At 32.5% G+C, this 15008-nt stretch overlaps 1 long non-coding RNA gene across 1 annotated transcript in view; it reads right to left on the reverse strand.

Moving 5' to 3' along the window:
* Positions 1–891: 891 nt before the first annotated feature.
* The window catches only part of LOC143053809 (uncharacterized), a 15559-nt gene continuing 1442 nt past the window's right edge, over positions 892–15008 (reverse strand). The window contains exons 2-3 of the long non-coding RNA XR_012971462.1: positions 2061–2177; positions 892–1135 (exon numbers count right to left, since the gene is read on the reverse strand). This is a non-coding gene — a long non-coding RNA (uncharacterized LOC143053809). The remainder of the gene's footprint in view (positions 1136–2060; positions 2178–15008) is intronic.

Raw genomic sequence — 15008 nt, forward strand, 5'->3', positions numbered from 1 at the left:
AATTCTAAAGTCTCCGTTTTCATCCAGCCGGGTTCCAAACTACGACCTCTCGCACTCGGGGTGATCACGCTACCACGTATTCGTGTATCCATCAAATTAAAGGAAAGTAAACGAGATAGAAATCAATGTTTTTTCAAGAGAAAACATAATTACAAACTGTTTAATGTCAGTACAGCACAAGTAGAAAATTTAAACTCTTGAAAATTACATATTAAAGCATGCACATTATTTTGAATAAAACATAATTGTACTGTTGCTGTTGAAACCATATGTTGTTCAACTGCTAGGTAAAATAGCCACAACAAATATGATACCTCATGTATATAACAAATCAAATCAAAAAAGAAAATGAGTTCTATTAGTTCCTGTATTATAGAATAAAATATCTGTTTCGTTTGACATATATAGCCATATAGATATGAGCTATATATGGTGCGTCTAGTTGTCATGTTCTTCGTATTTCCTGAAAATACATAAAAAAACAACGATTGATTTCGACCTTAAATGTTGTTAGTTGATGATTAAAGAAAAACAAATAAATATTATAAAGTAGTCAATTACCGATTTCGAGTTGAGTTTGCTAATAAAACGTCCAGATGTTTTGCTCAAATGAAAAATATTTAATTTGAAAAGAAGATAAATATTTAGTTTTCTCAGTGATTTTAGCAAGCAAAGACAACGCGTTTGACATTTGATCCGTGAAGAGACATTTCCAGTCATTAATTCCACTTTCAATTTTTTCGATAAATATTTTGTCAAACACTGGCGTGGATACTTTTGGTACACCCTTTGACAATTCTACTTCACCTTTATCGTTAAACATGAACATTCAATTGTTGAAATCTTCCAAGGCCCCGCATGATTGGATTTGTAACACAGTCTAATCTTATTAGATACTTCATCCATTGTAAATCTATAATGTAATGGCTTGATATGTTTCCGTACATCAGCAATAAATGGTTGAAGCCAGTTCCTAATATCGTATTGCCAAATTAAGTTGCTTGGATTTGGTAAGAGATCCAAAAGCTCAGGGATTTTTTCTGCGTCATTTCGACGGAGGGAATCTACTATTTTGCTGAAAACCGGCGTCAATATCCTCATGTGTGTGTCCAACATACAGAAAAGAAAGGTGAACCTGCAAAAAAAAATATTTTCATAAAAAATTCTATCAAATTTTATATTGATTTATATTTTAAAACTGTCCGCATTACGATTCTTGTATGTGCATTCTTTTGCTAATTGTTTTGACATTTCTCTGAAGCAATATTGCGACAGTCATGATAGTGGATGTATGTGGAGTATTTATATATTACACTTGATACATTATTTCAGGGACGGTGTTCCATATCATGAATTCAGTTAGTCTAAAAATACGACGGGTGTCCCTCGAGGAGCTGTTAACCGAGTTTTCCGGTGGTATTGGAGTTACTTTATATTTTTATGTAATGGTTTGTCTTAGTTGTTTTACTGTTGAATATTGAGATGATTTATTTTAATCGACTTTTCATTATGATTCTCCGTCGGTATATTTTCTCGCTTTATTATATCTTATTCATCATGTTCATTTGGATACAGTTATTCATGTTAATACATAATGATACGACCCTTATAAAAATGGTAGGAGGAATCACCGATCAATTCAGTAGAAACAAGAATGTGTCCTCAGTACACGAATGCCCCACTCGCACTTTCATTTTCTATGTTCAGTGGACCGTGACATTGGGATAAAAACTCTAATTTGGCATTAAAATTAGAAAGATTATATCATAGGGAACATGTGTACTAAGTTTGAAGTTGATTGGACTTCAACTTCATCAAAAACTACCTTGACCAAAAACTTTAACCTGAAGCGGGACAGACGGACGAACGGACGGACGAACAGACGAACGGACGAACGGACGCACAGACCAGAAAACATAATGCCCCTCTACTATCGTAGGTGGGGCATAAAAATACGTGTGTCCATTGTCATGATTGTATTCCCTGATTTTTTTTAGATAGGAATTCTATTATCTAACAGTAGTATGATTACTGTGGGCTATAAGATATCAAATGTCTACCTCTTGAAATACTTTCATGTGCACCAGTAACTCGCAAAACGATAAAACATATTTATTTTTGTTTTCCCGCCAGCAGTTGTCCGCTTGAATATACAATACTGGAGGCAACGTTCCACCCTGCAAAAATTATAATTCAAACCTTAAACATGTTATTTTATTTATCTTGCTCATTCATTACTTGATGTGTCAAAACAGGAGTTTGTTGTCCACTAAATAGCTGTAGCTGACTAAAACAATTGCAAGTATATAATACTGCCTTAGCAAGTACAGTATGTCCAATGAACATACACACCAATATGTGTTATTCCTCCCTACCGTGTTGCTTTTAGTTGTTTTGTCATCGTAGTTGTAATGTTTTCCCCCTTCTTGATGTGGTATGGTATATGCTATATTTGTAACATAACCGAATTAAACTTCGATATTAATTATGAAAAGACAAAATATTGGTTGAAATCCATGTTGCTTTTTGTATAACAAGATACATTGTATTAAGAATGTCCCAGACACCCGCAGAAGTCGACTTAAACACATACGTATGCATGTAAACACATATAAATTTTTCATAGATTTTATATTCAATTATAATGCAAAATATTCTATAAGAATACTAAACCACCGAGGCTGTACCATTTTAGTAGGCTTGACTTCTAACAGATAACAACAAAAAATGATATTTCTTTTTTTATGTCTCTTCATGATTAACCATGAACTTAATATGTAGTTCATCCTTAAAGTGGAAAAGTAAAGATAATCGGTTTAATAGATATTACTATCTAGTAATAGCATAATTTAGTCAGTCATAATGTGAATCTTTTCAGTCAATATAATCATGTATGCACAAAACTGATAATCTGTGTATCGCCCTATTTCGGATCATTTCTACTGAGGGCTATTTGAAATTTTCTAGTTTGAATTGTTCTATATTTGCATTGTTGTTTTGTAATATTTATAGCTGATTATGGACATTGATTTTACTCATTGTTGAAGGCTGTGTGGTGATCTATAATTGTAATTTTTGGTGGTATTGATCTCTTGTCACATTCCAGCACTCTGCTATGGTGGTTTCTATAAATTTATCATTTATGATTATGAAATACATGCTTTTCTATTTCAAATAAATCAATACAAGTAAAGGCAAAGGCAGAGATAATCGTGTGTAAAATAGCAGAACAAATGTGTCGTCAAATAAAATAATCATTGTAAATGACATTAAAACAATGACATGATTAAACAATTCCTAAATAATTAAATTAACCTATACTGAGCCAAAAAAGTTTAGCAACACTTTTTTTTAAAAATTTTTTTGGTTGTTTCTGGATTTTTTTTTAATAAACATCATTGATATAATCCTTAGTATTACCTGTATTTTTAAGCAGTCGTACTTTTTTCCAGGTGATTGATTTTGCGCCATTTTAGCTTTGCGCGTGTAATTGATGTTTTACCTTCTGTACCTGTACTTTTAAGACGAAATTTAATTTGTTTTTGCACTAACGTTCAGAAACACACCATTGGTAAGAAAAACACATAAACGTTTGAAAAAATTGCATGGGGCGTCAACCAGGCCTCTCCGAAAATGACCGTCAGATGGCTCTTGGAATGGTTGATGCTTGCATGAGTGTTACTGACGTAGTGGATCGATTTAATGTGCATAAGTCAACAGTTTATAGACTAAAAAACAGTTATCAACAAATTGCAACAGCACTGGATAGGTCAATATGTCGTAGACCAAAAACAACCATCGTCAAGGGAGGAGCGCTACATTCGCTTTACGTCAACACGGGACAAGTTTTTTGTGGCCACAACAGTAGTGCATTGACTAAGGGCAGCTGCTGGTGTGCCTGTCAATACTTAAGTGATGCCCTGAAAGCATGGTCGAGAAATTGATTTTGAATAACACAATACTCAATTCCGCTCTTTGACCCTCTCGCGCTCCATACAAAAAATATTCTAATGAATATGCGTGTTAAACATACATTTTGCTTCTCACCTGTCATAATTCATAAAAACAAATATGTAACCCATAAAAAAACGACAACCACTGAATTACAGGCTCCTGACATGGAACAGGCACATACATACATAATGGGGGGGGGGGGGGGGGGGGGGGGTAATCATGTTCGCGGGATCATAATCCTCCCCTAACCTGGGACAGTGGTACAACGGTACAACATGAGAATGTATTTTGTGACTTTTCAAAAGTAATCCGTTTTTTCTTCTTTATCCTGTTCACTAGCCCAAATATATTTATTTTATTTTATTAAAGAAAACCGATATGCAATGACTTTGTAAACTATGCTCAACAGCAAAATAAACTGACCATCGCCATTTTTTTTAGTACATGTCTTAGGCAGCAACCATTTCATTTTCGGGGGGGGGGGGGCAAACAATTGATTTTCCAATAAAACGACAAGACAAGACAAACTATTTTATTTTCTCAGTCATAAACGTGTACAATAGTAGCCTTTTTTTCTCTCTCGAGCCTTTGAATGTTGATTTTAAGAACGAAACCGTATTAAAGAAAATTGTAGTATGTTTTAGTAAAAAAAAAATATAGGTTGCTGTTGCTTTTTTTAACGCAATTTGTACTTAATAAAAGTATCTCCCATGCCTATCAATTATGCAATAAAAAAAAGTATCACGCAAAAAGTAGAAAATTCTTTTGAGGCCTATTAGGTCTGAGTAAACTATGTTAATTTTCCTTTTATGACAATGCAGAGTGAACGAAGCATCTAGTAATAAAACATATCGGCTGCACACATCGATCAATTAGATTAATCATAGTTTTAATTTTGAATACCATTTTATCTTCATAAAATGTCTGTGCCAAAAAAAAAATCGTTTTATAACCCCAGCTTCATAGTGCGTGATTTATGACAACTTGCCGCTGGGTGCGTAAATATTAACACCGATGTGAAGTGCCTACTTCTTAAAGCTTTTATATAAACAAAATAATTAATGCATTTGTACATTTTGATTGGACTAGGTATATTAATATTTCTATCTGCTATTAAAGGATTAACCACGATTATTGAGGGAAATCCTCTCGTTGTGAAAGTAGTTACTATCATGCGTGTTAAGGAATTTTTGATTCTCGGACTATCATTTTTTTCGACATTCGATTTTTATCTCAATATGAACAATTTTGTTTTTAAATCCTGTTATTTTCAATGGGAACCCACAATAATTATTTAAAAAGTTCTTGCCGCCTCCACCTCCACAAAAAATGAATGGTCAATGTCTAATATAAAATCATTTATAAAATGATATCGTAAGATATGCTTTAAGTTTACTCGGGGGTGGAGAGGGGGCACTTACTATGCAATGAGTGACAGGAATGGGCCGCTGGAATAGGTTAAAATCTTGCTACATGATATATAATAGTTGATAAATTCAAATATCAATTATGGGTTCATATTATCACTTGCTTGATAATATCAGAAGTATCTGAAACAAATCAGATGCCAGTATTTATTTTTAATGCGGTTAAACCACAGTCGACTTGTAAATGCATTAGCTATTTGTCAAACTAATTAATCTCTATTATTCTAATGTAGTATTTCCACTGATGCTAGTCATAGATGCTATAAATCCGATTATTTTGACATTTGCACCTAATTACCATATCCAAAGGTTTGTATACATGAAACACTGTACCATTGATCAGTGGCAGATCCAGAATTTTTCACAAGCCGGGGCCCACTGACTGCTTAAGAGGGGGCCCGCTCCGGTCCTGCTTCAGTAATTCCCTATATCATAATCAACCAAATTTAGCATCAGTAGTCAGAGCTCATGTTTTGTCTGTTATTGTGTATATATAAGCCGACCCTAAACAAAATTTACTTACTTAGTACTTACTTTTCTTAATCTTACGTATACATGTATATGGGTTATATTTAGTTTTTAAAGATCATTAAAACCGAATATTTTTTTTTGTTTCGATTTGTTTTGTTGTAATAATTCACTACGTCAATTGATAAAAAGCATCAATATAAATACAAACATGTTTAACCCCGCCGCATTTTTGCGCCTGTCCCAAGTCAGGAGCCTCTGGCCTTTGTTAGTCTTGTATTATTTTAATTTTAGTTTCTTGTGTACAATTTGGAAATTAGTATGGCGTTCATTATCACTGAACTAGCATATATTTGTTTAGGGGCCAGCTGAAGGACGCCTCCGGGTGCGGTAATTTCTCGCTACATTGAAGACCTGTTGGTGACCTTCTGCTGTTGTTTTTTTATTTGGTCGGGTAGTTGTCTCTTTGACACATTCCCCATTTCCATTCTCAATTTTATTTCACATATTTAGACGTTATAATAACCCCTATCTAATAATTTCACTTTGACATTAGTTACATCGTTTATTGATTTGTTATGGCCACTTATATTTCTTATTTGCCGTATTGCTTCACCTATAATAAATCCTCGGAATACATTATACGTGATTGACAGCTACTTTTGTATTTCTGTGTGTATAGATATAATAATTAGTTTCTTTAAAATGTATTTCAAGGTCAAGAATGCCAGGTGTTGTAAATTATCAATTTTTACAGCGGACGAGGGCATTCCGGTGTATTGCTATCGCCTAGATTTCCATTACGTAATATTCGTTTTGGTTTTTTGAACCGATCTATAAACATGATGAAGACATCATCAAGTGCAAACTTATATTCCTTATCGCTTGTTAAAAATCCATTACTCATCACATACTTTTTTTGAAAAGATAAATTAATAATATTAAAATGTTTTGTTATAGTACGTATAAACATTTAGTGAAAAATCATTCAAAATAAATATGCACACGCATGCGGTAGAATATCTCAAGAACGTTTGCAATCTTAAGCAACGATAACTCAACCATGCACTAGCACTGCACTATTATTAATATAGAAGAATAGAATGATATACAATGAAAATACACGTAACTGTAATATACAAGTATTAATATACTATATAACAATAATATACCTGAGTAATTATACGGATTTGTATCACGTACTTCAATATAATAGTCATTACGGTGAGGATGAATTCCCTGTCATTAATTTATCTACGCACGAACTTGTCCAAGAAAAAAATTATATCTGCACATAAAACCTCATTTTCAGGTATAAATATGGGGTTTTTTCTGAGACAAGTGCTTCTCGGACCATTCACAAGAACTTGCGGTCATCCGATTTTCAGTATTTCAGTACTTTGGTTTCATTCTTCGAACAGAACCCTGCATAACTGGATAATTTTGGGTCAAGGGAAAACGTTACGTAGCCCTAAGCAATAAACCATACAGGCCTCATTTCGTAGCATATTATGTTGAAGTAGATTTCATATTATAACTTAAATATTTTAGTTAAATACAATGACGATGATGGCGGCCTAAGGCTCTTCGCGGTTTTATTTTGTATTTGTTTTTGTGCAGTAGTGTTGTGTTCAATTGAAATAACATATATTGTATACTGAGCATGTTTAGTGAGAATATAAAAAAGAAGATGTGGTATGATTACCAATGACACAACTATCCACAAAATACCAAAATGACACAAACATTAACAACTATAGGTCACCGTACGGCCTTCAAAAATGAACAAAGCCCATACCGCATAGTCAGCTATAAAAGGACCCGATAAGACAATGTAAAACAATTCAAACGAGAAAACTAACGGCCTTATTTATGTCAAAAATTAATGAAAACAAATATGTAACACATAAACAAACGACAACCACTGAATTACAGGCTCCTGACTTGGGACAGGCACACACATAAATAATGTGGCGGGGTTAAACATGTTAGTCATGTTAGTAACTCCGGAAATAATTATACTGAATCTGATCGTTCATGTAAATCATGAAACAAGACATTGAGGAATTAGCAGATGGGAATTTGTTGGGATAAACTTCAGATTTTGCGGTCATTAGTTATCTCGTACATTACTTAATAACTATCATGCAATCGTTGGTCATTTTATTTTCTCAGGAGGATTGATTACTACACAAATTGTCTGTTCACTACTGCATGGCTATGTAAATATTTCTAAATTAATAAACTATGGCATGAGAAATAAATCATACATGCAGAATACTTGCAGTTTTAATAAGTTAAATATTGTTTCTAGATAAACATTGTGGTCAAATCTATAGAGACAAATAAACTTATGACGCTTGAAAATAAAAAAAATAATCGCAAAGGCTTCAACGGAATAGTGATTTCTGCTGTCATTTTGAAAGCGTAATGTTGACTGTAAAATTGAATCCATGCATTTATCTGTAAAATACCGAATTACCAAAAGGATCAAACCATTTCTGTATTTAATATTTCATGACTTTGGAGATTATATTTTATCAAAGTAGCATTATAAACCATGGAGTTTACAAAAGTATAATGTTACTAAAAACGTATAATGTGTTATTTGTTCTTATTAATTTTGTTCACTATTTCTCCTTTAAGGTAGCACAATACAAAGATTTTATAACTCCAACTCCCAAGTTTTAAAATGCTGTAACTTTCTTAATAATGCTTGAAAATTTATAAAAGTGGTAGTTTTGGATAGCTAACAGATTACTCTTTCAAATTAATGCAATGTTAGTATTATGCAACAATTATGTAACCAATTATAATGTTAACTGTGTCTTAAATATTTTTCACCAAATTTCCACTTTCAAATGAAATTAGCTTCTGCATAGGTATCCCTAGAGGGTTGATTTTATTATATGTTGTTCCTATGGCCATTATCTACAAAAGGGTGTCTCAGATTTCAGATAGAATGTATAGAACAAATTTTACACCTAATTAAACATTATCTTCATTTATGTGGTTAGGATGTTTACACTAATTAGAGATTTATGAGAGAATGGAATACCATAGAGACAATCTGAGACACCCTTTTGAAGCCCATGATGTGTTGATTAAGATTTCGTTAAAATTTTCTGTATAGTTAAAGAGATGATAGAGCTAAATTCATTCAAGTGAACTTACCCAGATTTTGCCACTAATTACATCATAATTGATTACATAATGATTGCATAATAAAAATATTGCATTCATTTAAAAGATTAATCTTTTATCTATCTATGTATACCTCTTTTATTATTTTCTATGCATTCATAAGAAAGTTACAGCATTTCAAAGGTTAGTGATTGGAAGGAAAAAAATCTTTGTATTGTGCTACCTTAACAAACTAAAAGCACGAAAAGAGGCTTATAAAGATAGAAATATATATATTGTATTCAAACATTTATTATTCAACAAAAATTTAGAGTCCTGGGGCCTGGTTTTCGAAAGTATCATAAGATATGTCATAAGATATATCTTAGGACATATTTTATGATCATCTTATGACTATCGTATGATATGTCATAGGATGTAAATCAAAGCTGTCTTAAGAGAGTCGTAGCTTTGGTGCTCTTATGACTGTCATAAGTGAACATTATTTTCTAATATTTTAAGTAATGATTAAAAAGTGATAAATATAAAAATTAAAATGAAAAGTATGAACATATTAATATTTACGAATATTTTATTTCTTTCATATAATGGACATGAAATTTTATATAAAAAGGAATTGATATTTGACTTGAAAATTTGTTAAAAATTAGTTTGTGATAAATAATAAACTTGAACTTCGTTTTCGTGTATAATCATACTTTTTTTAAATGTGAATACTTTTTAGATTCGGTACATCGAGTACCCGCTTATCGAAATGCCCGTGCACATACGTTGATATAGTTCTATCAGAGACATATATATGTCTCTGGTTCTATTAACTATACTAGGAACTAAGTAATATGTATATGTATTATACAAAACCATGACTATTAGAAAAGAATTCAAAATTATATGTCGCAGGAGATTCAAATTTTAGTTTACGTAGTTGAGAAAAATAAAATCCTTACTATTAAGCTAACTGAGATACACAACAAATATTTGTATTGCAATTAACATGAAATTAAACATGAAAAGTAATTAAAATTTTAGTTTACAATCATAAGACCATCATAAGTCATGTCGCGAGTGGTCTTAAGTTTACCACAAAAGTTATGACAATTCGTAACTTAGGACACTTTCGAAAACATATCTTACGACTATGACATGTCATAAGACCAGGGTTTCCGCTGGCGGTCGCCATTTTCGCAATTTGCGAAAAAATAATAATTGTGGCGATAAAAATTCGTCATTTGCGAAAGAATTTGGCGAAAAAAATATATATAACGATTTATTTTCCTCCATCTTGTTTATTTACTTTTCGAGTTTCTCGGACTTTACCCGATTAGACAATACTCGGAATTCACCTTGACCTCATTAATATTAGGACAGAAAATCAATAATCAGCTGATTGCATTTTATATCTATCGACAACAAAGGACTAATTAATAAAGGTGTTGATTGAATTGTTTGAGAAAATGATATGGTCAAATGGCTTCCACTAAATGTCACATACAGAATTTATTTACCACTTTGCGACACACGTGTTTGAAGCAAACTTTTGACGTCTCCTCTCCTTTTAAAGATAGTTTAGAAAAGAAAGTTTTTGTTGTGACGAAAATGTTCAAAAGCAAGAAAAATCTCCGATTTAAAACTTTAATTATCCTTTGACTTTAATATAGGTAATTGATTAGGGAGACTACTCTAAAGTCGTTTGAGTGACACACGTGTTTCAAGCATAGTTTTACGTCTCAACTTTTTCATTTACGATGGTCAAGAAAAGAAAACTGTCGTTATGAAGAAATCTATCCAAAAGGTTGTGAACAACCCCTCGAATGAGAGTAACCCTTCAATGCAATGACTACACATGAAATGAGAATCAATTTCATGTGATAAAAGCTTTTGTTTTGTTGTAAAAACCACTTCTTAGTACAAAAGGGCATCAGTATTTTTCTTTTAAAGAAACTTTCCTTACGAACTATACTGGTATTATATGATCAAAACACGTCCATTAATTTTGTTGTATTCCAGGACTTATATCTTCTTTATTGTTAAAAGTATATTGGCCCCCTCATTTAGAAAAGTTGTTTAAAATACAATGAATATTTCCCCCTTTTAAGTTAAAAAAAAATCTGTGGTTTTAAAGTAAATGTTTAGTGTTTATTCATTAAAATGTAGATTCTAAAATAAGTTTTAGAGAATAATCATAGACACAACGGGTCAAAATCATCTTATTTAAGGGAAAGGGGGGGGGGGGGTAGAAAAAAAGGTAAATTTTAAACAAAAAATATATCTATAATACTTTGCGAAAAAAATAATAAAGTGGCGAAAAATATATTGTTTTGGCGAAAGAGGTGGCGAAAAAAATAATTGACCCAGGGGAAACCCTGCATAAGACCATCATAAGACATGTCTTAGTCATAAGATACTTTCGAAAACCAGGCCCCTGACTCACTAAATTTTGAGGTAAATCATGACTGAAAACTGTAACAATAGCCTTTTATTGAATTATCAATTGTTTAGCAATAAGGTCTTTAAGTTAGTCTAAATATGTATATCAATTAAAAAAAACATTCAGATTGTAGTTTGGTCATGAAACTACGGTGGCAGAATGCGAACATGAAAGAAAAAAAAAATATGTTGTTCCCTCATGATACTGTGTCGTTCCTTCAAGATGATATGTCCTTCCCACAAGATAGCTATCTCGTTCCCTCAAGATGCTATGTCGTTCACTTAAGATACTATGTCGTTCCCACAAGATAGTTATCTCGTTTCCTCAAGATATTATGTCGTTCCCTCAAGATACTATGTCGTTCCTTCAAGATGTTATGTTGTTCCCTCAAGATGCTATGTCGTTCCTTCAAGATGTTATGTTGTTCCCTCAAGATGCTATGTCGTTCCCTCAAGATACTATGTTGTTCCCTCAAGATGTTATGTCGTTCCCTCAAGTTATTATGTCGTTTCCTCAAAATACTATGTTGTTCCCTCAACATAGTTTTAACATTGTATTGATATTGCTATGTTGAGGGAACGAGATAACTATCTTGAGGGAACAACATAGCATCTTGAGGGAACGACATATCATCTTGAGGGGAAAACATCGTTTCTTGAGGGAAAGACATAATATCTTGAGGGAACGACATGATCTCTTGAGGGAACGACATATCATCTTGAGGGAACAAGATGACTATCTTGGGGGAACAACATAACATCTTGAGGGAACGACATATCATCTTTAGGAAACGAGATATTTATCTTGTGGGAACAACATAGTATCTTGAGGGAACGATTTGAAAGATCGTCGAGTCCAGTTCGTTTTCTCAAAATACTGTGTTGTTCCCTCAACATAGTTTTAACATTGTATTGATATTGCTATGTTGAGGGAACGAGATAACTATCTTGAGGGAACAACATAGCATCTTGAGGGAACGACATATCATCTTGAGGGGAAAACATCGTTTCTTGAGGGAAAGACATAATATCTTGAGGGAACGACATGATCTCTTGAGGGAACGACATATCATCTTGAGGGAACAAGATGACTATCTTGGGGGAACAACATAACATCTTGAGGGAACGACATATCATCTTTAGGAAACGAGATATTTATCTTGTGGGAACAACATAGTATCTTGAGGGAACGATTTGAAAGATCGTCGAGTCCAGTTCGTAAAATGTATGCATTTGTTTTTTGAATGAAGTAAAGCGTTTCCAACGAGTTTTTAAATCTAAATTATTTTTAAACAATCTATAGCTCCATTCGATCATATTTTTCATCTCGATATCCCTTAATTTTATTCAATATATATATTTTCAAAATACAGAAAAGAAGATTAAGTTTTGTTGAATCGACCATGAGTATAGTATGTGATATTTTTTTCTCATTGTTAAAGACCTACGGGTAGCCTGTAAATCCTTACGACCGCTTTATTGTAATGCTTTTGCGCCACTTTGCACACAATGCAGTGATTTGTTATGTTAAATCTACGCAAAAAAAAAAACAAACCCAACAACATTTAACTTAGAATAACTATTTTATAACACTAATTTAAAAAACGTGCATACATAAAAGTAATAGTTATGAAAAAAAAAACATGTCGTCATATACTTATTCTTTACATGTAATATCTTCATCAGTCGTTCTGTTCATTTTTTTTTAAATACTGTGCCATGTCACACATCAGATCTAGACCAATTACTATAAAACATACCAAAAAGTAATTATGCTGTTTTACCATGATACTATATAGATAAAATTTCTCTGAAAAAAAGTTTAAACGTAAATAAAAGTTAGTTTTCTTACGCTTTTGTTTTGTATGTGTTTGATAGCTAGCACAGTATTACATGTATTATGCATCATACTAGATGGTTGTTTAAATGGAAAGAGTTTTAAGTCGAAAATAGTAAACCACTCATATATACACTATCTTTCATTCATTTTATAACACGGATATCATTTAATATTAAACGTTTCCCGGCAGTTGAAGAATCAAACACATGGGATCTTTCTTGTGTAGCTGATAAAGGAGTGGTGTAGTGCATACACCTTTCAGATGCTGTAAAATGTAAAACCAATTGACAAGTCGAATTACTAGTTATTGTATTGATATATGTCAGAGATAATATAGTTTCTAATGAACGAACGAATCATTGTAAATGTAAAATTACTGATCATTATCTGCGATGAAAAACTCAAGTTAAAGCTTGTAGTAAAAATTATAACAACATTACCACATCTCGCGTCTGAGACAGTAACATATTATGATACAAACACAGCTATTTTATCGTAATCATAAATAAACAATTATGTATACTAGTATACAAAAATCTGGAAAACCAGATAGGTTCATTATACATGCACCTAAACTGGCCATTCGTTAAAGAGCGGAACAAATGAATACCATGTAATACTCTATGCTTATTCGTATTTATACATTAATTCATAAAAATCGTTTGTAAGTGAGTAAAACGTTTTTAAGCGTCTTAGGATGTTTATTCATGTTGTTTTAGGATTTTTGCAAGATATTCGGAAGAATCCTCTGGGTTTTTTTTATGTACTTTCCCAAAATATTTTGCCCGCTAACCCCTACTTTTATATATTTTCATAATGTAATTACACAAAGTTCTATTTAAAAATCTAATAAAATCCTTGTTATTTTTTTAAAAGTTTTTGTAAGAAAAAAGGTGCAAATGTTAAATGTATAAAAAATATAGAGAGAATGATTTCCCGCCAAATTTTCAATGCCCTTTTTTTTATATTAGGGAGCTACCATTTGATTTTTATGGGGGGGCTAGGATGAAAAAATTTTGTCCTGCATTTTTTTTTTAGCTGTAATCTCTGTCCTGCCTTTTTATTTTTCACTCTGTTCGGTCCTGCTTTTTTTTTTTAGTTTATCCTGACCTTTTTTTTTTTACCTAAATTGTCGTCCTGACTTTTTTTTTTGCAAGTGTCTCATCCTGCCTTTTTTTTTTACTCAAAACTCCTGTCCTGCCTATTTTTTTCAAATTTCATCCTAGCCCCCCCCCCCCCCCCCCCCCCATAAAAATCAAATGGTAGCTCCCTTAGTTCACGGATGATTTTGGCAGTCTAATTGTTTTACCTTTATTCCTCCTTTATTCATAACCATTCTTATTTTTATTTTAACTGTTGCTGTGTGCAAATTAAGAACAACCGATAGACAAATGCAATAACATCAATAATTTAAGACCTCATTAAAGATTAAAACAAAATTAAATTACATTAGACACATTTAAATTTAAATGTGTGGAAATGTGTCCTATCGAATAAATAGAATAGAAGAGAAGAGAAGAGAAGCAGTGGTGGATCCAAGGTTTGAACCCCCTTTTTTTGGACGATCAATGCATTTGAATTGGGACATGTAGTTGGACCCCCCTTTTTTTGTCGTGGGTCATGAACCCCCCTATTCAAAATGGCTGGATCCGCCCATGAGAAGTTTAAATCGGGGTTACATGAACATTACAAACATAAGCTTGGCAGTACTAGTAGAGTTTCGTATCAACATTGCTACCTTTCCAATT

This window comes from Mytilus galloprovincialis, chromosome 12 (assembly GCF_965363235.1).
Source record: "Mytilus galloprovincialis chromosome 12, xbMytGall1.hap1.1, whole genome shotgun sequence".
NCBI lineage: Eukaryota > Metazoa > Mollusca > Bivalvia > Mytilida > Mytilidae > Mytilus > Mytilus galloprovincialis.